General features: G+C 36.0%; 1 long non-coding RNA gene across 1 annotated transcript; it reads right to left on the bottom strand.

Moving 5' to 3' along the window:
* Window positions 1-545: 545 nt before the first annotated feature.
* On the bottom strand, window positions 546-21,325 carry LOC110687873. Its single transcript, XR_002504478.1, has 3 exons — window positions 20,714-21,325; window positions 3,887-3,889; window positions 546-556 (listed from the first exon to the last, which is right to left on the bottom strand). It is a non-coding gene; the product is annotated as an uncharacterized LOC110687873 (long non-coding RNA).
* Window positions 21,326-26,514: the final 5,189 nt, after the last annotated feature.

Genomic DNA, 26,514 nt, shown 5'->3' with positions numbered 1-26,514 from the left:
CAACATGGGTGTGAATTTGTGGTCTCATACTCAATTGGCCTACTTATCACATCATATATACAAGGCATTTTATTTGAGATTGTTTAGACTTTAGAGGGGAGATATTACTGCGTGGTTCTTTAATTTTAGGAGTAAGAGTGAGACCTCCTTTTATCTCTGCCCTAGGAAGGATATTTATGTTGGCATATGAGTGGTGATAATGAATTAATGAGTCCTTGCAATGTTTTTGGCTTGTTTGGACCTTTTGAGGCATTTGGTATCCCTTTCAGCTTATAAGGTTAAGATTATCATAGGCTAAAACGACTAGCGCCATTTTAGTACCATAACACTTAGAGAAGGTATTGAGTGCGGACTGTGACAGGCTAAAGTCGTATCACCAAATTAAAAGAATTACCTAAATCCTCTAGCTAAAGCAAATAGGGAAGTAGGGTCGAATCCACAGGAAAACAATGTTCTTTTATTCCTAATAAATTATTATAATCTAAATTATCAAGAAACAAGTGAGAATTGTGAGAATTATACTATGACAATAATTAAACTAAAGGAATAATCAATACTTAAAGGCCTAGGGCATAGGTTCACCAATAAATAATATTTCGGGATGAAAGACAACAATCAATTATCAATGCATAAATTAACCAGATTATAAAGGGCTTTCGCTACATATTATAATCACAGAATTAACTTAGCGGTATTAAATCGCATCTCTCGAATCTTGACTTAACCATTTATAAATTAATTCTACCTATTGAAACTAAGCCTAAACATCAATTCTCATCTGTCGAATCTCGAATCAATATTGCATAACTCATACAATTAAACTTGCGCAAATTAATTGCATAGCATTATAACAATCAATAGGAAATTGACCGAAAACATTAATAATCAATAATAATAAATCATTTCTTTATATTAATCATGGATCCCCAACAATCCTAAAATTAAACTATTCGTGCATAATTAAAACTAAACTAGTCAAAGCGATTAAATTAAGTATGATTAAAACAATAATTATAAAACTAATATGAAAATAATAAAAACAAAGACTAAAGAAAAGCAATAATAATAAGAAAATTAAAGTAATAGCTGTAGTTTACAAATAACATTAAATCTCCACTAAACCAAAAACATGAAAGCTAATAAAGAACAAAAACTAATAATGAATCTTCTAAGCTGCCGATGAAAGAAAACTGAACTAAAGATAATATAAAATATCCTACTAAAGTTAAACTAAGAATTGAACAAGTTACGGAAATAACAAAACTAAAACCAAGGAAAAAATAAAGCTGCCAACCCCCTAAGCTAAACTAAGTCCTCAAATATATATAATTGCGTGAATTGGAATAAGGCTAGTTAAAGTCAGAAACCGACATTAAGTTGAACAGTTGGAGTAAGGCCCAAGGATAAAGGCGCGTCCAGCTGTAGTACTCTTCACCCGATCGGGCCCAGTTGCTTGGAGTAAACTCGCGGCCTAGCTCTTGAGCGTGAACGTGACTGGGCCTCTAACTTTGGCCCAATTCTTCTTCCTTGGTTGGTCTGTGTTAGTAACTTGGAATCTTGAACCTCCTCACGTATGAAGCCCTTAATCATCGAACTAAATTTATTTAACTCGGTCTTGGGCTTTAAATATACGGTCATAAAAATGATCCGACTCTATAATCTTTGTAGTGGCTAATAATTTGGGAATTGTCATAATTCTGCAAATTCCTACAAAATAATACCAACTCTACAAAAATACTAGAAAACGTATATTAGTAATAAAAATAGCTTCGTATAGCTCAATTAAGCACAAATATAACCGTGGGACGGGGAATAAAAATATATATAAAATAGACTCATCAGACTGCCGCACGCAAATTGTGCGTATGGCAAGCTGGCAGAGATATTTTTCTTGTTGGCTGATATATTTCATGTGATGGCTGATGTGTTTCATTTCTTGGCCGATATGTTTCATTTATTGGCTGATATGATTTTTGTGTTGGCTAATGTACACCCTAATAATTCTCTCTTTAAAAACCTGTAAATACCTTTAACAATCTGCAAGAGAATTACTAACGTGCTACCGCCACATGTTCAAACGTTAAGGCTAGTTCAGAATTTAGCAGCGGAAAAACTAACTTAGTTATCAATAAGTTTCAAAACCAAATTTAGTCTTACAAGTTGGAACCGTTAAGACCCTTATTCAAAACCCAATAAAAGTAGTAAATAAATCAAACCAGAGTTTAATTAAATCCAAACTTATGAAATGTAATAAACTGTGGAAATATCCAACACTCCACTCAAAATCCCACCACCTTGATGCAAGATCTGATTATGTAAAAACCTGTGATTAATCTGCTCCCCAATATTACAAGTGTAAAAATTGGATCATTATAGGGCCATTGAAAAGACGAAGACCATGACCAAGAAAAGACACACGAAAGCACGTAGTTAGCAAGGCTGAGTACATACAAGCTACGAAATATAACAAAGAATCCCTAACATGTTACTAAAATCAATCAGCACACACAATCTAATTATTGACTCAAACACACACGCCTCAACTGTTAACATTACTAAGACCTCACTAATTACTAACAATAATTCATTTCATTCATTGGTTGGATTAAGCAATAGACAAGGTTGTCTCCCCATGCTCCATTTCGGAACATCAATAAAAGAAAAACCCCATGCCTCTTTTTGGAAACATCAATAAACATCCAATGGCGGGCGCGACTCCGTGGCCATAGCTAGTATGAGATCTCATCTAACTCCTTATAGTTTTAAAAAGTATTTAAAAACAAGAGACTCTTAGATCAGACGACCTCTAAAAAGTACACGGCTAATACCCCGTGAACCCCAACCCCTGATTGTCAATACTCCAGATGTGCACAAATCCAGAGTTTTACTGCTCATCCTTCTTGCACTTTACGTGATTTACCAGTTTAAACTTGGTGATGACTCAATGCAAAACAGTACAACCAATCATACATCAATCATTCAAACAATTCAAATTTCTAATTCAATTCTTGATTTATTAGTGACAAACAATACTTAGTGTTGAATCCTTTAACTACCTCGATATATAAACACCTTAAGTGCATAAGGCACCTCAATCCTCAACCTCGTCTTATAAGACTTTAATTCTCCCTTTACTCATTCCACTTCAATAATCATGAACGAGTAATAAAATAATTCATTCCGCATATTCACGTACCTTTGCCTCTAAGCTCATCTTGCAAGTTAATGCATAAATAATGCTTACAAGATAAATTAATACGCAATTCTCATACATGAAACAAAACCAATCATCACATTATTCACCAATCAAACTTACTACCACACAATTCCAACCAATCCACAAGTTTCCTAACATGATTCTAAGTCTGCCAAGTCCTTAAACATGCTTCTAGAGTCAAGGTTTTCGTATCCTTGTACATACCTTGAGTAAACGAGTTGGTTGGCCACTTTAGGAACCAAAAATCGTCTTCTACAAAGTCCTCTCCTAAACCAAACAATAATAATTCAATCAATACCCAAGCAATATAATTTACAGCAATACTAACTTACTTTAAAACCCCTTAAACCATTGAAATAATGCTTTTAAATTACTCACAATAGTCAAAGTTAATAATTTAATAGTTCAACTATAAATCTATATGTTAAAATCATGAAAATAAAGCTTATAACATAAAATTCCAGCAACTTTAAAGTAAGGATTATAATCTGAAAATTTAATTTAAGAATATAAAGCAACCTCATAAACATCTCCTCTACAAATAATCATTATGTAGTAGGTTAGTATGTTAAAAATCTAAAAATCCATCATAAACCATGATTTAAAACCTTTAAAACCAAGATTAAAAATCTAAAAATTTTATTTAATAGTAGGATGTATGAATACAACAATCTAAACTTGAAATATATAATTAGAATTCAATTAGTTTCATAAAAACTCAATCAAACTTTCAAAATTCAATTAAACAACACTTTAAAACCTTACCTTTTGCTAAAATTAAAAGCTTATATATAATTCTTAAAATTTCCTACATAAAAACATTAAAATACATACTTATTCATAAAATTACAGAAAGTTTAGAGCTTTATAAAAATATGAAAATTTATTTTAAACATTAAACCTTCATTAAAAATCAAAAACTGCCCGAAAAACATATTTAGAGGCTGAATTTGGCCATGCGAGGGTGGTGCATACTACCAAAGGTAATAAATTTTGATTAAAACGTCGTTTACACACGAAAAACACTATTTCTTTGTAAAAATTAGACGAGTTAGAATCTAAACGTGATTAAAACGTGATTAAAAATAAATTAAGAACGGAGATCATAAGTTGATTACGGAAAATTAAAAAATTATTTTTATGCTTAATTAATCATTAGAAATTCAATAGGAACAAAAGCCCCAAATTAATTGATCATTAGAACCCTAAAATCCCAATTTAACTAAATTAAAACCCTAGGTTTAAAATTACAAAATCTGAAATTTAAAACAACAATTATAAACTGAAATTATTAGTTTAAAACATCAAAAACATGATTTTGATACTAAATAAACTAATTTCAAGCAATAAAAAACCAAAACCCAAAAATCAATTACTTAAGATTTATGAAAATAATAAGAAATAAAGGAGGAAGAAAATAAGACTAACCTTTTTATGTGGGGGAAAATTTGGGGATTCATGGGGTATTTATAGGAGAGAATTGTAGGATAGGATTGGGCCTCATGAAAATAATGGGCCAATTAAATAAACAAATGGGTTAGACTTTGTTTTTATAACAATGAATTGTATTATATAGGTTCATAAATTAATTTAGCCTAAAATAATTTTTGACCCAAATTAATAATTTGAAAATTAAATTCTGGAAAAATACAAATAAATATTGTAAATAAAATAAAATTTCATTTATAAAATATTTAAAAATACGGGGGATTACAGCTAATATACTCCTTTTGTTAGCTGATATTTTTTTTTCTTTTTTTTTTTTCTTTTTCTTTTTTTTTTTTAAATTTTTGACATGTTCCTTTTGTTGGCAGCTATCAGACATCAGTTGGCTAATATATTTCTTTGGTTGGCTGATATCTTTATTTTGTTGGATGATATGTATATTTTAATTGTTGGCTTATATGTTTCATTGTGTTGGCTGATGTGTTTATTTTGTTGGCTTACATGTTGCTTTTGTTTGTTGATTTCATCCTTTTGTTGGCTGATATACTTCATTTGTTGGTTGATATTTTTCGTCTTTTGGCTGATTAGTACCTCTTGTTGGATGATATATTCCTCTTGTTAGATGATATGTATCTTTTGTTGGCTGATAGGTTCCTTTTGTTAGCTGATACGTTTTTATTAATGTCTGATATGTCCCTAATATTGACTAATATAAGACATTTATTAGCTGATATGTTAATTTTTTTTGGCTTATATGCATCATTCTTTTATTTATTTATTTATTTAATTTTATAGAACATCATTCTACTTCTTCTTCTCCTCCTTGTTCCTCACGCCAAATCCTTACACCAAATCCTCAGTCCTTCTCCTTCGTTCCTTACTTCCCCCTAATTTCTTCCTCCACAAATCAGTCCGACCACCCCTCGCCATGTCGTTTTCGCCGCCGCTGTTCAAGCCTACGCCAGGTCGCCGCCACCGAACCCAGCAACCACCGTCCCAGCAGCTAGGGGTGAGAAAACCAGGTACCCGGTCAAAATTTTAGGAACCGGACCCAGAATTGGTTGGGACCGGGTCCTAAAATTCGGAATTGGAATTGGAACCACTTCAACCGGGTCCTAAAGTTTAGAAATTGGAACTGTCGGGTACTGGTTTCGGTTCTGGGTACCCACTTATGTGCATGATTTTTAAAATCTAATAAAAATTATAATACTTGTTTTGATGCATTTTCATTTTTAGCGTTTAATACTTATATTTATATATGTATGCATGAAGCTAATTTATTTATATTAGGTACTAATGATATATATATTTTTTTATTTTACTAACTAGATACATTCAACCTATTTTTATTTTAAAAATATATTTAGTTTAACATATATTGGGTAACAACCGGTTCCAGGTCCAAAAAATTGAGAATTGGAATTGGAACCGGTTGCAACCGGTTCCTTAATTTATTACTCCTTCCGTGTTTTAATAAGTGTTATACTTTGACCGCCACATAATTTTAGGCAATTTAATTGACTTAAATAAAATAAGGGGTAAGTGGAGTAGTTGGAGTATTAAAAAATTGTAAAAGAAAGATAGTGGGGTTAATAGTTTATTGAAAAATAATGAATGTGAGAGGAAAGAAATAATTAAAAAAGTAGTAGTGGGTTGGGTGGGGACCATGAGAGGAGAGAGATATAATATTAAATTGTAATTTTTTGCCAAAAAAGGAAGTGTAAAACTTATTAAAACACGAACGCATTTGGTAAGTGTAACACTTATTAAAACACGGAGGGAGTACCCGGAATTGGAACCACCGGGTCCAATTCCGAATCCGAACTCGCCGGTTCCTAACCGATTCCGGGTACCCAGAATTTTTGCTCACCCCTACCAGCAGCCACAGTCAGCCGCGCAGCCAGGCGAAGTGCCCAACCACGTAAACCGCCATCTCAGATCGTCATTTTCAGGTCGTCCTTTTCAGGCGGAGTGCCGAACCCAGCAGCCAAAGGAAGTCGTTGCTTCACATCTAGGGTTTCTAATCGCAAATCGCCATTTTTAGATCGTCATCGTCATTGTCGTCATCATCGTCATCGTCATCGCCTCCGCCGCTGCACAAAACATTTGGTGTGAACTGCCGCACCTAATAGTTTGAGTAACACTTATTACTTTGTAGTTATTTCATAAAACATTGCAATTAATTAAAACTACTTTATTTTGGTGAAATAAAAATAAAAATAAAAAACCCAGTATTTTAAAGTACCGTATGTAATAATTTTGATCGTAAATATAATATACTGATTGTTGATATTATCCAAATTAAGCTTGGTCTATTGGTAAGGATTGCATCTTCCAACTTTAAGGTTGAGGGTTCATCCCCACTAGAGATACTTTGAGGGTGGGAATCCTTTTCCCTTTCTCTATCATTAAAAAATCTAATATACTCGTTAATATTTTTTGTGATCTAGTGGTAAGGAATAAGGATTGCATCTTCCAACCTTAGAGCACTTACAGCAAAGAATTTTTTCTCCTCTAGAATTTTTTTTCGCCCAAAATATAACCCCACCAATAAAATTTCTCATAAAAATTCTAGAGAATTTTGGGAATTTTTTCTCTTGGAGCAAAAATTCTCACATTTCATCTTACTAATATTTGCTGACAAATGGTGGGGCAGGTGCGCAAGTTTTGTTATATCTTTTTTATTTTTTTGATGAATTTCGTGTGGGCCCCACCAAAAAAGTAACCATGCAACATTTATTCAACGGTACAATTGCAAAGGTTGTATTGAGATTAAATGTTAGCCAATGATCTTCTTACACGTGTCACTTTTTGGAAGAGCTTAATTCTAACAGCATTAATCATGATTATTTAATTAGTTCGTAATTAATTTATAACTACGTTAAATTAATCATGATTATTAAATTAGTTCGTAATTAATTAAAGACATAATTTTAATAAATTACAAGTAATTATTGTCAATTATATGGTAGCAAATATTATGGATAGTAATTAATAAAATGAAAATTGAAAATAAGTAAGAGAGAGAATATAGTGGGGTTTAGTAAAAAGTAAGAAAGAGAATGGTGAGAAATTTTTTGGATTTGTTGTTGGCGGGATGAAAAAAATTCTTTCTTAAAAAAATCTGATGTGGAGGAGAGGGAAAGGTATAGAGAGAGAGAGAGAGGGAGAGAGAGAGAGAGAGTGAAGAGGGATTTTTTTTTTCTTTGGTGATAGTGCTCTTAAGGTTGGGGGTTCATCTCCACTAGATATACTTTGAGGGTGGTGATCCTTTCCTTTCCTCCATCATTAAAAAAATGAATTGCTATTTGCCACAATGGAATTACTCAAGCTATGGTATTAAATGACCTTCATGCCCCTTTTAATTTTGAAAATGACATAATAATCCAACCACTACTAACTTTGTCCCACCACCTTAAAATCACTGTCAACTTGACCTTACTCAAGCCATGGCTCCACCTTAACCATCAGCTCCACCACCCATACCACCACTAACCTTGACCATCCACCACCACGACTCCACCTTGACAACCAGCTTGACCGATTCCACGACGGTTGACCACCAACATTGTACTTTCCGATCACTAAAATGAGTCGACGACTGTCGGCGTTCATATCGGAGGCACTTGATGGGGACGACGAACCTTCGACGCCGTCGAGTCAGGTATATGTCGAACCTTTTTTTTTTTTTCAATTTTCGATGTACCCGGTTGCATGTAATACACAACTATACCATGGCGTGACCGCATGTAATATGCGACTGCACCATGGTAGAGTCGCATATTACATGTGACTGTACCAAGGTACAGTTGCATATTACAAGCGACTATACCATGGTATAGTTGCATATTACAGGCGACTATAACATGGTATAGTTGCATATTACATGCGGTCGTGTACCTTTTAATTTTTTTTTAAATAATACTTAAAAATTAAAAACTACATTTAATTTAATTAGTAAATTTTCGATGATTTTTTTAATTTTATTTGTTGCTTTCTAATGGATTTAATTTATTTGAAGTTAATTTTTATTATAATTTATATCATGTATTTAATAGTTTAAATGTCCAAAAAAAAAATTTGTTAAATTTGTATTTTTTATTTTTTAATAGGATCCGATTGAAGATTTTGGTGGCGATGGGGTAAATTATTACGTACACTTTCAGACCGACCAATTATTTCCAACGTACCAAAAAATTGTCACGATGGGCGAAAGACATTGCAATAACACTCAAGTTTCAAATTGTGCATACATACAACTATAACGGACGGTTATATTTGCGATGCAATCGTGGTGCTCGAGATAGAGGAAAAAATAGAGATCTGAGTGTTGCGCAACGCCCGAACACAAAAACTCAATATTGCGGTTGCAAGTTTTTGATCAAGGGTTACAAAGTTTCTGATGATGAAGGATGGCAGATTGTCTTAGGACCCGATGTATATGGTAAACGCAATCATGAGCTAATTTTCTATGAAGAAAGCAATCGACAAATGAGCAAGCTTAGTCCGGGTGCGAAGCAACTTGTTCGTGACTTGACTGATGCAAAAGTGAAGCCACAAAATATCTTAGCGGCTGTGCAGAAGGAGTTTCCTAATGACCATCCCAATCGTAGGCACATTTACAACTTTAGGGATCAGTTAAGACATGAAGAAGTTGATGGTAGAGCTACTGTTACATATTTCCTTGAACTTGGTATCGAGTGGCATTATACACATTGGAGCTTGGTTGCCCCGGATACGAATGTTTTGACCCATGTATTCATGGCACATCCTACGTCACTAGCGCTCTTACGCACGTATCCATGGGTCGTTACATTGATTCAACTTACAAGACAAACAGATACAAAATGCCTTTATTGGAACTCGTTGGTGTTACCCTTGTAACATGAATTTCTTGATCGGGTATGCTTTTATGAAGGATGAGAGCGCTGCGAGCTATGCATGGGTGATGGATAAGTTGAAGTTACTGATTGGTAGTGATGTCTCGCCTACGACTATTATAACCGATTGTGAGTTGGGTTTGATGACTCCTATTCGGGAAATATTTCCCGACACTGCTCATTTACTATGCACATGGAATATTAACAAGGATGTAGAGCATAGAGTTGGTAAAATAACGAATAATAAAGACCAGGGGTGGTTGACGAGGTGGAATCCAATTCTCAATGCCACTACATTGGATGATTATAATAGAGCGGTTCGGTAAATAGAGGAATCTTATGCAGCATTTCCTGTTGTGATTTCTTATGTGAAGAATACTTGGTTAGACAATCATAAGGAGAAAATTGTGACATTTTGGACCAATGGTGTGCTTCACTTCGGCAATACCACCAATTGTAGAGTAGAAAGTGCACATTCATCTTTGAAGGGGTGGTTGGAAACTTCAACTAGTTCTCTCGATTCTGTATGGGCCAAGGTGAACAAAGCGATTGAAGATCAGGTCACACAGATTAAGCAAGCACTTGAGCGATGTCAACGTAGTCATGGCCGAGTGTATAATGTTATGCCATTGCAACATCTTAATGGACGTACCTCCCACCATTGTATGTTGTTGTTGGTGAATGAGAAGAAAAGAATGAGAGAATTAAGTCATGAGGTGAATGTTCAGTGTGGATGCGTTTATAAGACGACTCATCAGATTCCTTGTGCATGTGATATACGTCGTGCCATGGATTTGGGGACATACTTCTATTTAGACCAAGTGCACCCCTTTTATAGGACACTAGTGATTGGTGAGGACGGTTGTGTTCCGACTCCATTGGAAGACCCCGTTCCTTAGTCACGGGACAATCGGTTTTTTGAGAATCTTGTGCGTGAGGTCAGTAGAAGTGACCCTGCAGTCATGCGTTCTGTATCTTGCCTAATAGATGAACATCTCCATTCCGATCAATCGGATGTTAATGAGCCGCTCAGGAACACGACTACTAGAAAGAGACCATCACAAACTAGTACACGACGTGACCGTAGTGCGTGGGAGTATACACGTGGAACTCGTGGGCGTCGAGGTCGTAATGGGGGACGTGGTAATGGTGGTCGCTGTGGGGTCGAGGTAAGTTTTTTTTATGCTTCGTAATTTTTTTTGTTTGTTTTTACTATACTTTGATATTCACATGAACTACAAAAATAACAATTCATTATTTTTCAGGAGCAAGAGACATTTCAGATTTTCCGTACCTTTACGGACTTCCAGATATCATCAAACCATTTGTGGAGGATTGGAACAATGTAATGGGGGCCGGAAATTGTGGATTTCGATGTGTTGCAGACTTTTTCTCAGGTAACCCTTTGCATAAAGTTAGTTTCACATTATATTCCAATGATTTTACTTAACATTTTGTTGTTTAAATTTTTATTAGGTGGGCAAGATAATTGGATACAGGCTCGGTATCTAATTGTAAACGAGGTGAAAGCAAATCGACCAGAGTACATACATTTGTATTCCGGAGGCTTGGATCAAGAAATTGACCGTATCACTTGGAACGGTGGACATTGTGGCGTGAACCATTACATGGACTTGCCCGATGATTTGTACCTAATTGCAAATTTTTGGGATTAGCTTTAAGAAATTTCCTACATTTTTAATGTAATATTCTTACGTGTAGAAATTGCTTATGTTATATGCTTATGTGTAGAAGTTGCTTAACAATTTAGGCAAATTAAATTATAAAAAAAAAAAAAGACTAGTACATAAAATTATCTAAAAGTGATAGTAACATAGTCAAGTCCATCAATTACATAACATAATCTAAAACAAAAAATAGTAGCAAATCATCAAGTACAAATCAAAAAGTGCATCAATGAAACATAATCATCCAGCATACTCATCCCATTCTTTCAACACTTCAGCAACACGTGGATGACAATCGACGCAACCCTTAATGGCCCGAGCAATCCGTCCCATCCACTACAAATTTCTTATTAACAAGTACCAAAACTAGATTAATTATTGAAATAAAATTGAAGCAAAATTATATTAACTTACATAAACTAGGAGTGTCCTATCAGGAACTGCAGGCAACACCGCATCCACTTTTGGAACAACAAAGATATGTGAAACGTCATTGAACCAGTCATAATACCCATCTGCAACATCAGAGGAATGTTGAGCGCGCTAGAACTCTGCAAGAATCAACCGGAAACCTCTAGGATACAAGGTCCAAGCATTCTCAACACTCGAGACATTCCACTTAACCTCATACAATTTCGAATCCGCGGGCCTGTACGCAAAATCTAGACGGTTAATAGGCATAGGAATCGTCTGTACATAACCAAACTGACGTAAGACACGATCTGGCATGTACGGTTCAATGACATCTCGATAACGAAGCCATCCAGTAAATACAATACTAGGAACATCTGAGGCTAGCTCTAGACCATAAGGTAGCCAAACGACCTACAGGAAATGAAGTAAATACATGAATAAATTAAAGTCCATTAATAGTTGATTAATGAAAACATGTAGAAAGTGTTAGAATTTACCATGTTCGAATCAAACTCGTCTAACCGCTGACGAAAAGATCTTAACCGAGCATCATACAAACCCTCCTTCTTGGTACTCCAAGTAGAGGCACGAGCCCCATGAGGTGCACAAACTAACCGCTCCTTATGAGGTCAAAACGGTGGGAATTGCTCATATATCCAAGCCTGTAGTAGTGTCAAACAACCAGCAATGCCTGAGCAGGTACCCCTGCTCACAATCCCTAATTGGCAATATAAATTCGCCAAAGTGGCAACTCCCCATGCGTAATCTGAAATATCATCCACACCCTGAATGAGCTCGAGGATGTCAGCTGGTCGTACCCTACTAGCACTCTTGTCTACAAACAACGTAGAACCAAGCAATAGTAACATGTAACCCATAATTTGCGTATCAGGACTACACTTTAGCAAATGCTGACAATGGAAATCGTACCACTATAATAGTGCGGTGTAGGAGGTGCCAAAAGTGTATCCCTATCCATTCTAAGCAACTGCATAGCATGATGAGCAAATCTTCAGTAGTACCCTGAGCGGAAACTATACGCCCATCCACTAGGATGTGCAAAATGTGTCAAACATCATGTAAAGTAACAATCATCTTTCCAAAAGGGAAGTGAAATGTGTTAGTGTCAGGTTGCCACCGCTCAACAAATGCACTAATAAGAGGTATATCAAGGTGTGCAAACATGTACTGAGGTAAGTATGACAAGCATGTACCCTCAACTACTACAACCTGCTCGGGTGAAAGCCTGGCAAACCATGATTGAAGCTTGTTACATGCTCTTTCCCTATCTGACACGTTAGCAAGTTTCTCTCCTTTCCTTCCCATATCATACGAGCAACATGGCCTCCGAAACTAGGAAAAACACTACCATCCAGTGGCCCACCGGGCATGTCCTCCTTCACTATCCAAGAATCATCATCAATTTGTCTTTGACGTTTATTAGTACGGCGTCTACTAGTGGTGCTACCGGTGTTAGAAGCGACAAACCTACCATCTCTAGCCCTTCTAGCTACCACTACACCTGATGTGTCATCATGCCCACCACTCTGATCAAAATAACCCTCAAACTTCTCCGTCGCCATCTCCTTAGACTCGCTAGCTCGTCCATCATCAGGCTCGTCGTCAAAAGGAACAGATGTATCATCAGAAGCACTATGAACAACAGTCTTTCCCAATTGTGCAGCATCCCTCTCTCTCCTAACAGAGGCATCGATGTTTCGGGCTCGAGTGTGTCGCGGCCCCGAATCAGTCAACACATCGGTCGCCGTGATCAATTTTCCACCTTGTCGCTATCTAATATAAGAATAAAATTTTCGATTATTATATTCATAATTCTAATAATAATTATTATTATTTCAATTATTATTACTATTAATTTTACTATCAAAAAATATATTATTGAAATCAAATTTTTTTAAAAAAAAACAATATTGATAATCCTAAATATTTACAAATTAAAACCAAATGCCAAAATAAAATTTACTACTCCGTAATTAGTAACAAATATTATTTGCAATAACATAGCAATAATTACATATTAATAACAAAAATTAAATTTACAATTAATTACAATTATTAGTTATTATTTAATAGTTATTACTATTAGTAAATAAAAATTAGGGTTATTCTACATAGTAACCTCGTTTTTATCACTTTTCTACGCTGTGCCATAACATATATGACTTTCTACGCTGTAACCTAAAAGTACGAAGAGTCACTATATGGTGACCTCGCCGTTAAACTGCCGTTAGTTGCTTCCGTTAACTTTAATGAGAGTGCGTATAGGTAGTCTGTTATTAGTTTTGGGGGGAATATTTCCCTCCAAAAAAGCCACTGCCCCCCTCCTTTCTTCTTCTTCCTCCTTTTATAAATCCCCTGATTTTTTTTTCATTTTTTCTAGGGTTCCATTGTAGGTAATTACAGTTTCAATTGAAGCAAGAAGCCATGTCTAGTTCTCGCTGCTCGTTCCCCTCCAATTCATCATGTTCCTTGCAATTCTTGAGCACACGATGTTTTTGCAACCCTCCAAAACTAGCGAAGTTGAAGATTTCAACAACAACTCGCAACCCCTGGAAAACGTTCTTTAAGTGCAATGATTGCGGCTTTTTCAAGTGGATGGATGATGGTGATGTGCAGGGTCTTGAAGCATTAAGGGCTGATGAAACCGAAATTACATTTCTGAAGGAGAAAATAATAGAGCTGATTAGCTCCATTAGGGAAGTAGTTAAAATTGGTGTTTTTATGTATGTTGTGTTACTCATAATTGTGCTGTTAAAAAGTGTAGGGTGAAGTGATTGTAATAGAAAGATTACTGCTACTTTTATGTGTTAATGAAATGGGTGGAAAAACCTTTTTTTTTAGTTCAATGAAATTTCAATTTATTTCAGTTGTTGTTAAAGTAATAATATAATGAATTCCACAATACATCAATCGTAAATAGGCAACATATATAATACTAACAGCCCAATATATACATAATGTTAAAAGTTTGACAGCCAACATCTAACATCAGTTTTTAACACCCAAAAAATCATCCACCATTTCCTATCATAAGTTTGACAGCCCAAAACATAATCACAACTTATATGAGGCTTAAATACAAAATTCAACCAAGTTTGTTCCCAAAAAAAGCTTGAAAATATTAACAGTAGTTTAAATGTGTCCAAAAAAAGCCATTTTCATGCTCAAATCATCCTTGACCTGTTGGAACAGAGAGGCCCATAACATGGCAAGTCTGTTCATTATTTTTTGCCTATTATGCAAAGAAGCTGTAGTTGGGGTAGGCTGAGAGAAAGGCTCTTCAGTAGCAGGAGGCTCTCTATTTCTGTTCCTAGATGGCAGCACAGGTTGGCTTGAGCACTCTGCATTTGACTGAGTTGAGCTGGTACCAATCATCTGCTCAATCAAGTTGAAATCCATCTTAGTCTGGCTGGTTTGCTGCCTTGTTCTCTTGCCCTTTGTTGTAGTGATGGGTGCCTTACTTTGCTTCTCCAGAATCTCCTTCTTAGTCAAACCACCCTTACAAGTAGTAGCATTATGCCCATGTTGTTTGCAATTCTTGCACTGAACAGTAGCAGACCTCTTCCCTTTTCTCTTCTCTCCTTCTTCTCTTCTCCTATTTCTGGAAGGTCTGCTAACACTTCTTTTCATTGGAGGTGGGACTAGTTTGGGAACATCTATGTCAGGCCATTGCTCAGGGGATGGAATGGGAAATATATTCCCACTGTATGCCAACTTATACCTAGCCACAGAATACCATTCCCTCACAAAATCATTTGGATCTTTCCCAGCATCAAGTATGGCCTTAATTCCATGCCTACATGGAATGCCACTTACTTGCCCCCTACCACAAACAATGACCAGTTGTTCAATGACACTGGGAGCATACTTCTTCCATCAGACACTTCATACCACAAGTAGAAAATATGAAATGTGCACCAGTTCAAAACCCCCCTTTAGCATCGGTTTAGATTTGAGGGATGCAAAAAAAAAAACTTTAGCACCGGTTCAAAACTGGTGGCAATTCTTAGTTTTAGCACCGGTTAACCAGTGCTAAAAAATACTGCCACAATTTTTTTTCTTTCTGGTATTTAACAACAATTGACACCGGTTCGGGTTCAAAATCGGTGCCCTTAATGCCCCAAAAAAATAAAAAAAATACTTTTTTTTTTTTTTGCATTTTTTACACTTAAATTGATATATAAAAACTAACATATATATAAAGTTACATATTTTCATTAAAAAAGGCTGTAATATTACAATTTTCGTCCAATAAAATAAAATACAAGGTTACACACAAATAAACGTTTTTCGGAACCAGGATTATTGTCTGAAAAAAGTTTGAGCTTTGGGTGAGTGTAGACTGCACAACCCAATGAGGTTTTCCTGAATTTTGTTTTTTTCCCTCTTATTCAGCTTATCAACTTCAATTTTCTGTTAAGGGCTCAAACTGAGAAGAATAATGAAGTTTACAAGTCCAGGAAGATCATCCAAGAAGTCACCCCTGTAGTAGTGCAATACCTTGCTTGTCATCTCCCTCAGATCTTTGATGACAACCTCCTTTCTTTTCCAGTCTTCATCCTGCTGAAGGATGTATTCAACAAGATAAAAAAAATTGCTCTCAACATTCCCTCCTTTCAATTGCTTTTTATGCCTAGGCTGAGCAGAGATTTTAGTCATGGCCAAATCATGTCCAGGCAGCTTAATCCCATCCAGATGAAGTTGGTGTCATCATTCTCTCTGTTAGAATGAGAATCAGACCTGTAACTTCTCACCCGAGCAACCTGATGTAAAGAAAAGTTTAGATGAGTGTCATGAAAAGAAAATGGCATCAATTCATAAGTACAAGGCATAAGAACTTTTAGCTGAACGCCAATCCAGACAACAGAAACCAATATGATTATATTGATACTGATAGACACCACAGAGCTGTAAAATGTTTTAATATAAAATCAAAAAAGGAATTGATCAGTTATCATAGATAAATTTCGTCTGACACAGGTTTGTGTCCAGCCAGGTGTCAGGCTTTGCATTAGCATAAACTGAAAGTTTCAAAATAAGTGCTAGTGTTCAGCTTGTTGTGTTCTGCTTTCTGCCTCTTGTTGTGCTTGGAAGAGAATTACCCCAAAGGAAGGAGTGTATGAGTAGAAGAATAATAAATTTACTACAAGTGTCGGCTTTTAACAGAAAGTACTACCAACAGATATAGAATTATAGAAAAGAGGAGGGAAAAAAAATACAAGAATATAAATAAAATGCACAAAATTGCACTAAAAAAAATTTATTCTAATATATTTCCATAGCAATCAACAAAGTGCAGTATTAGTTCCCACTACACAAAAAATAGGCTATTTAGGCTCCGTTTGGTAGGGCGTAAAACATTTTCACTGAAAAGTGTTTTCCCATTTTACATTGTTTGGTTTAGTGTAAAACATTAAAATGTAAAACTTGAGGTGGAAAATCATTTTCCACCCTATTGAAAACATTTTCCCCCCAATTTAGAAGGAAAACATTTTCCATCACAAGTGGAGGGAAAACATTTTCCCTCACAATTGAATTTTCACTTCAACCAAACAATGGAAAATGCTTAAGATGGAAAATCATTTTCTATTCAACCAAACAACGGAAAACTTTTTTGAAAATGAGTTTTCCATTGTAAAATGATTTTCATGGAAAACCATTTTACATTGAAAATGTTTTACACCCTACCAAACGGACCCTTATATGCTGCTAGCAACTAACATATATACTAAGTCATAAACAATAGAGCTGAAACAGAGTACACCACTAAAACCACAACCCTCTACAGCTTCATGGGGTCAAAAAAATGATAACCGTAACCATAACTGTTAAAGAATCATATACAAAACTATGAGGGAGAGAGATTGGATAAAAGCCACCTTCTTGGAAGGGTTCCTTTGTACCAACCCTCAAGCCTCAAAGTTGAAAGTTAACTACAGTCTGTCTAATAATTCAAAGAACAAACTCCCCTTCTTCCCGTTCTTCCTCTAAAAAGGCATCGTCAAAATCATAATTGACATTGTACCCTTACATATAAACCCAACTGTTCCAATGTGGTTTTGTGTGTGTGTGTATGTGTGTAACACCCCGATGTACATGTATTATTCAATTATACAAAATGATGCAAACAAGAAAGTGAAATTTAAAGAGAATAAGTTCAAGAATTGAGTAATTTTGAAGCAAGCAAAAAAGCAAAGCAAAACTACAATGAAGAGGTGGTGACAATCAAGTCAGGATTTCGTAAGATTCTATGTATAGGGGAAGCACAATAAGCGACATTACTTGTACTTGAAATTCAACAACTCGTATATGTAACACCCCGATTTCAGTAGCTTAATAATCACCATATTACAACAACAATTGCAAGTGAAGAGTGTAATGAATCACTTGAACTCATGCTTTTTAAGTAGGATAGTAATAAACACAAAACTCAACAATGTAGAATTAAAAGAGTCGGGGAACTTAGTAACTTAGTAATACAGGTGACAAATGAAGAAGAAATTATACTCCAATTGAAACATTAAACAATAAACTTTAAGGGGATGCCTGGAATGCCGGTAATAGGGGAGGAAAAGTAAATGAATAAAAATTCTGACATAATAATTCATGAATCCATCAGGGGGTTTTTTTTCATCCAAAAACTTCTCAAACTGTGTTACCTCAACGGACAAACCGGAGCAAATCACAGTGAGAAGTTGTACGATGAAAGTGAGTCCCTTCATCATATGGATTATCCTAGTGTAACCATTTACGGCCAAGGGACTCAATGCATTATGATATCTATAGCACACAGCATGTCCGTTCAAAGAGGTTCATTGGGCACATTAATAGTACACATGCTCATCATTCATAACAATAACAGTCCCCTTGCATGCAATAATCCAGCAACATAATCCAGCAACAATAACCAGCAACAATAATCCAGCTCGCCAGCAACGTATGCTATTATACAACATGAATCGTTCATCCGCCACTTAAACATGCTTCTAAGTATAGAACTAAAATAAATTTAGAAAACTTAAATAACAGAGAGGTTAGGGTTTCAGAAATCCACCAACAAATGTCAGCAAGCAAAGTTATTTCGAACAAGGAGACTCAGTTGGAGCTTTTTTCAGGACCTTTCGTGAGCTAGCAACAATTTAACTCTAGAGATAATAGAGAGAGGCAGGAGGAAAGGGAGAGTGAACCTCACAATTGAACTATGAGCACCACTCTACAGCACCGAAACCCTCCACCCCTACCTACCACCACTAGCACCACCCTATAGCACCGAAACCACCCACCCCAACCACCTAGCAACACCGAAACAACCCAGCAACCACGAAACCACCACCACACAAAGAAGAAACATAAGCAGTAGCAGGAACATTTTACCCACAATAAAACGCCGCAACAAGCAGCAAAATCAGCAACACGCAGCACCCAACACTACTAAGGCACTGACAGGCTAAAGTCGTATTACCTAATCAAAAGTAATTCCTAAAACCACTAACTAAAATAAATAGCTAAGTAGGGTCGAATCCACAGGGAAACAAGTCTTTCTATTCCTAATTAACTAATATAATCTAAATTATCACGAAACAAGTAAGAATTGCGAGAATTATACTATAGGCTATAATTAAACTAAGGGAATAATCAATAATAAAAATCCTAAGGTATAGGTTCACCAATAAATAATGTTTCTGGGTAAAATACAACAATCAATTATCAATGCATCAATTGATCAGATCATAAAGGGCTTTCGCTACGTATTACAATCACAGAATTAATCTACCAGTATTAAATCGCATCTCTCGAACCTTGAATCAACCATTTATAAATTAACCTGCCTATTGAAACTAAGCCTATACATCAATTCTCATCTCTCGAATCTCGAATCAATATTGCATAACTCATACAATTAAACCAGCGCTAATCTAATTGCATAGCATTAAATTAATCAATAGGAAATCAACCAAAGCATTAACAATCAATAATAATAAATTACCCCTTCAAATTATTTATGGATCCCCAAAACCCTAGAATTAAATTTCTCGTACATAATTAAAACTAAACTAACTAGAGCAATTAAGCAAAGCATAATTAATCAAAGCAATTAAATTACTGAAAATAAAAAGGGAAGAAATCGTTACCAAAATAAACGGAAATAATGAATTGCATAAAACTCAAAGTGTAGAGAGAGAAAATAAGAGTATTAATTAAAAGCCTAAAACTAAAAACTGAGAATTAACTAATGAAAAAAACGTCCCCCTATCTAGCTTAACTAAAACATATTTATACTTAAGTTAGGAAACCTAAGCTAAAACAAAGATTAAAAGTCGCTAAACATCCTTAGAAACACGCGCCTGCCTAGGCCCGCCTTTTTGACTATTGAAACTTCACTCGTGCCTGGTCGGGCGCGAGATAGGGCGAAGGGCTTCTCTCCTTCCTTATACCTCGCCCGGCCGGGCGCGCTTAGGGCGAGACACCCTCCCGGTCGGGCGAGCTCCCGGGCAAACATGGACTTTGATTTGGGTTGCTTTTCTTAGCCCAATTCCGGGTTTTCCACCTTTCGTCTTGAATACTTGGTCCATTGCCTCGGTCTCTTCTTTGCCGAGCCCTTAATCACCGATTTGATGTCTCTAACCGACTACGAAATATGGTCATAATTCTCAAATGCTCGTAGTGGCTTATCATAAGTCCGGAAAAATGCTCCAAATCTGCAATTCCCTATAAAATAGTACCAAATCTACGAAAACACTAGAAAACGCATATTAGTAATAAAAGTGGCTCCAAAGAGCCAAAAATATTCCTAACTATGACCAAGGGACGGGGGTAAAACACTATATAAAATGAACATATCAGGCACCACGAGACACAACACCCAAAAACTTGCCTTCACTACAACCTGCCACAACCCACAACCCACAACGCCAACACCTAACCGCATAAACCTCCAAGACCAGCAGCAATTTTGAACAATTCATAAATTAAATCCAAAAAAATCAAGGCATTTATCATGAATAATTGGACCAAAATGCAAAGCTAAAGAACCCAGAAACCCTAACCTCGAATTTGTGATTTTTGAATCGATAATTGATTCAAGTTTGTTGTTGTTGTTGTTGTATTTGGTTCAAATTGACGGCGGCGGCGATGGTGGTTGTGCTTGGTTCTAATGACGCCGATTTCAGACTGAGAAGGAGAACGAGAGCGGCGTTGCTTGCGCCGTAGTTAGGGAGAAGGAGATCGAAGAAAAGAGAAAAGAAAAGGGAAAGTGGCGGTTATGGAGAAGGCCAAGGAGATCGAAGGAGAGAGAAGGAGTTTGAGGAAAGAGCCTCCATTGTTATACATGAGAGAGAGGTAGATGAGAGAAGAGGAGAGATTTGAGGAAAGAGAAAGAAAGAAGATAAAAGGCCGAGTTCTTTTTATTTTAACATTAACAGTTGCACCGGTTCAGTTAGAACCGCCGCGATTTACTCTTTTTCGCACCAGTTTGGTTTGAATAGGTGAGATTACTCTTTCCCTCAACCCCGCCTATTTTTTTCGCACCGGTTTTGTTTTGCGGTGCTCATTTATGTTTTTCTACTAGTGTACTCTCCCCTCCCAAAAGGATATGCATGGCATAACCTGGATTCTTTAGTCAAAGCCCTAACCCTCTCTCTAATGTTAGGACAGATGCCTTCCTCCACCCATTGCTCAGCCAGTTGTTGCCTTGTAGCATGCCTAACCATAGCGATCCTCCTAATTCCTGTCATGGTATAAAAAAATTAGTGAATTCAATAATCAAAGACCAACATATACATTGATGGTGTTAACAGATATGTTATACCTTCAAGTAGTGTTAGGATGGGATAACTCCTATCTACACCAATAGTGTTGTTAAAACTTTCAACAAAATTGTTTGGTATTCTCATCAGAAGACAGTTGGGAGTCAAATTTCCAACTTGTCCATCTATCAAGGGGCCCCACCTCCTTAAACCACTTCACAGCTTCAAGTCCAGCAGTAGACTGTATTTTTTCTAGAGCTTTTTTGAGACTGGAGGCAGAGTAGGCGTTAGTCACCCCCTAAAACAGCAGCAGACTGTAATCAGCTTTGAAATTTTTGCATAAATGCCTTGCACAGTATCTTCTAGGAACTTTTGGCCACACTTGATCCAAAGTAGGGTCAATTCCCTAGCACAAATAAAGAAACATTAGTTAAACTGACTATGATAAATAAAATACACACAACTTAGTCTTAATTTGCATAGAGAAATACAAACCTTCTACCTATCTGACATAGTCCAGTCAATCCTTCCTGTGCTAGTGAGAGTGTTCTTCAGGTGATGAAAGAACCAAGACCAGCTTGTCTTCTTCTCTGAATCTACTACAGCTACTGCAACTGGGAAGATTTCATTATTCCCATCTAAATACACAGCTGATAATAAAATTCCTCCATAGTTGACTTTCAAATGGAAACCATCAACACCAACTAAGCCCCTGCATCCCATAATTAACCCTTCAAACTGTGCTGCAAAGCTGATGAAAATTGACTTGAATTGGAGAGGGTGTTCAGGTTGCTGTAGGGCTTTCCAAGTGCAAAATGCCACTGTCCCTGGGTTTCTCTCCTTGAGCAAATGACAGTACACATTGAGATTGTGATATGATTCATCATGCCCTCCCTGAATGAGGTCCATTGCAATACTCTTCATTTTGTATAGGGATGAGCTAGCCATTGTAATACCAAATCTCTCCCAAAGTAATTGATTAAGTGCTTTCCCTTTGATATCTAGGCTGGCTTTAATATCTTCCAACAACTTCTGAGCTGCCCACTTGCAATTACACATGGATTATTGACCATGTTCATGTCACATGTATGCCCATGCTTTATGCTTTTTATGGCCCAAGTAAACCAATCAATGAGTATAGTAGCATAAATCCTTCACCTGCATCTGCTGTCAGCACATTCAGCAGTGTATCTGTCATGTTCAGCTTTCCTCACTACCAAGCTGAATCCTTCTTGGATGCAATAGTCTCTAAGGGCATCCTTGAAGTGATCCCTATCAACAAACAATTGCCATGGTCTTAAGGAAATTCTCCCAAACTTTACATCATCATACACCTCACCCTTGTTATACAACTTTCCCATATAACCCCCTTTAGCATCATAATATTTCTCATTACACCTGAATGGCTCCCAACCTCCATCAACATAATTATGCTGCAATAACTCACCCACATTCTCCTCCACTACATCTGGATCACCATCCTCACCTTCACTCTCAATCTCAATCTCTTTCTCTTCTTCCGGTATATACTCACCATCATTCTCTGAACTGCTGTCATCATCACTATGCAGGCTATCATCATCATTAACCTCGACCCCACTTGCACCTCTTCTCCTAAGTACCCTACCACTCCCACCTTTTGGTATAGTTTGGGATGACTGAACAACCACACCCTTAAGCCTTGCAGTGCTATTAGGCAATTTCTTACCATGAGGAAAGAGAAGTATTCTGCCTTGGCAAGTTCTAGTTTTTCTAGTAGGCTCAAATGGGGGTTCATTTTGGTTAATTTGTGGTGGTCTCAATGGTGTCTGACTAAGATTTGGGCTTGGGTTAGCTTGCAATAGCCTTGGACTTCTTCTGGGTGCAGGAGAAAGCATTTGGGATTCAGAGTTAATTCTATGAAAGAAATCATCATCACATAGTGTGATATGTGGGGGAGAATGAGGGGATATGTAATACCCCGTATTTTTATATGTATTTTAATTTAAATAAGTATTTTCTTAAAAGTATTTAAATAATTCAAAATGAATTATTTAGGGTTTTTTTCATTAATTTAAAAAGAATGATTTATATTAAAAGTGTATTTTTAATTATTTAATAATCTTGAAAATATTTTAATTTATGATTTGGAAATATTGGGGCATATTATTTTATAAAAGATAATTTTTAAAAGTCAAAGTTTTAAGGAAAGTCAAAATCCTAGTTTGATTAGGAATCCTTATTTGAGTAGGAAAGGGATCATTAAGGGTAGTAAGTAGGAGGTTATGATAGAGGGTATAAATACCCATCATATGCCTAAGGTGGAGTGCACCCAAAGGTAAATTCTCTCTTTCCTCTTATTTTATTTTTCCCCTTCCCCTTTAATTTATTTATTTAATCACCACCCATACACCACCACACACGCCAGCTGGCCACCACACACCACCATTGGCCGGCGGCCACCACCAGTAGTGCTCGTCGGCAACAGCAGCCACCAGGCGGCTGCGGTAGCCGGCCTTGGTGGTTGTGCGCCGGTGGTTTTAAAAAAAAAACTTTCTTTTTAATTTTTAATTAAATCTAACTTTAATCTAATTATTGTTTTTGGGTTCATGATGATTTTAGGATGTTTAATAATAAGTATTTTGTATATTAATTTTCAGATTTGGTTTTGAATTAAAAAGCCCCAAATTGAAAATCCTAGGTTTCTAAATTAATGTCTATTGATGGAATTTGATTGTGGTTAATTAGAACTATTAAAATTAATGTTTTTAAACTAAATTACAGCAATTTTATGAGTTTTAATAATGCTGAAATTTTTATACATAAGCTATAATTAAGTTTTTTGAAAATATTTTTAATTATCCATTAATTGGGAATAAAAGTAAGGGTTTTAAATAAAATTTCAGATTATTTTAGAGGGTTTATGAGTGATTTAAAGAGAGTATAAATTGCTGGAAATTTGTGTGAAAGATGTATTAATACTTCTTTATAATTTTGGTTTGTAGGAGACTTCCAAGTGAGTGATTTTATTTAGTCGTGGCGTTTTTAAGATCATATTCAAGGTACGTTCGCATACTTGGTATTTATTTAAGTGTATAGAAGCATGTTAGGCTTTGATGAATTAATTCCAAGTAGTATCATGATATAGGTGTTGATTGGAATTTGTTGATTGGATTGATGTTGGTGAATGATTTGTGATGAATGAATTATTTATGGTGAATTGGTGATTGGAATCAATTATATTGGCATGTTGGATATGAACCACACTTTTATTATTGGCATGTTAGAGAGCATGTTTAATTAAACTAAATGTTTAATTTGGTTTGGAGTATGAAAAGGGAATTTTATTATGGTTCATATAATTTTTATTAATGCTTTAAGCATGGGGTTTGAGCTAATAAGTCTCTTAGTACACAGGAATAAATTTTATTGCGGCGCTTATTATGCACTTAAGGTGTTTCTAACACTGAGGGATAGGATTTGCGGCGCATTATGCGTTTAAGGTGTCTTTGACACTAAGGTAGATTAAAAAGGGTTCAACTATTAAATTTATGTGGACACTAATTATTCAAGAATTAAATTGGTATGTTTGATTGCTTGAATGATTTATTATGATTGATTGTTTTATGGTTTGAGAGTCATCACCGAATCTAATAATATGTAAACAACGTAAAGTGAAAGAGATTACACACCAAAACTCTTGGAACGTATATACCTTGAGTATGAACATATGGGGGGAGTTATGGGGTTTTATATTTAACCATAACTTCTACTGGGAGTACAGGACGCTGTATCTTCCTTTTTATTTATCTTTATGTGCATGACTTCCAGTCACTTTATGTGACATTTGCCTACCCGGTTAGCTCCCGGCATAGTTTACCTCAATTTATTTAAGGCAGGGATTATGTTGGAAACCAGTTCGACGTGTAATCAAAATTAAATGAGCATAAATAGTGGTCTAGTTAGGTGTTGAGTGTTTTGTATGCTTGTAAACAGGTGCAACACGGTAAGTTGTGTGATGTTAGGATGAAAGCATGTTAGTGTGTTTGATTACGCTTATGTACTCAGCATTGCTGATTATGCATTTGCATGTTTGTTGGCGTGTTCTTTACCTTTGGCCCTACGACGACCCATTTCTAATGGCGAGTAGTGGGTACAAGTAGATAAGAGCTTAACAGGTGAAGGAGTATATTCATGACGGACATGAGTAAAGAGCGAATCATGCTTAGTTCTCATAAGAATATGATGTGTTTTATTTGTTTTGAATATTATTTATTTTATTGTGATCATGAGACTAACGCAAAAGTTTTTAAATATTGATTAGAATTTAAGGGCCTACAATGGTTTCGAGTTGTAGGTTGACTTTGTTTGGCTTTATTTGACTTTTATTTTCGTTTGGTTTGACTTTTTTAAATTGACTTGTTTTAAATGGTTTTAAAAATAGTCTTCCGCTGTGTGTGAGTCTTTGATATTTTCCTTAGCCGCTTTCACGGTGGTGGTAATGTCTTAGATTTTCCTTTTTCGTATTCTTAAAAGGGGCAAAATGAGTATTTTAACGGAAAAGAATTTTTAGGGTGTTACAGGATATATCTTCTAACATCCTAGGTAACCTCCTAGGTTGACTGAATGAGGGGGTAAACTTTTGGGGTGACAAGGAATAAGTCAACCTTGGGCTCCTCCTAACAGGTTCTACTATACTCAAGGTCCCCGATCCACTACAAGGGTGTCCAGCTTGTGCAAGTTTTGTGTTTTTCCAAGTGGTTAATTTTGGTCTGAAATGCTTGGGTGGGCCTAGTTTGAAGGTGCCTGGTTTAGAAGAACCTGGTTTAGATGTGGATGGGCTAGATGGGCCTGCTTCATTTGGGCTTGTGAAAGGTGGTTCTAGGCAAGCAGAAGATGGCCCAGCAACAAGAGGTGGGCTAGTAGCAGAAGATGGGCCAGTAGCAGAATCTAGCATAGTAGCAGAAGTTGAGGCCTGTGGCTTAGGCTTAATTTGTTGGGGTTTCACTATCCTAGGCAAAGTTAGTATAAAACTAGGCTCACTCAAATAACCCACCCACAAATCGCCGGCCAATTCGACTGTAAGTTTTATTTTTATTTTTTTTTTATTTTTTTAAGTTGTT

The sequence above is a fragment of the Chenopodium quinoa genome, unplaced genomic scaffold (genome assembly GCF_001683475.1).
Source record: "Chenopodium quinoa cultivar QQ74 unplaced genomic scaffold, ASM168347v1, whole genome shotgun sequence".
NCBI lineage: Eukaryota > Viridiplantae > Streptophyta > Magnoliopsida > Caryophyllales > Amaranthaceae > Chenopodium > Chenopodium quinoa.
Note: the sequence above shows the minus strand (reverse complement) of the source record. Positions and strands in the feature narration are given on the sequence as shown.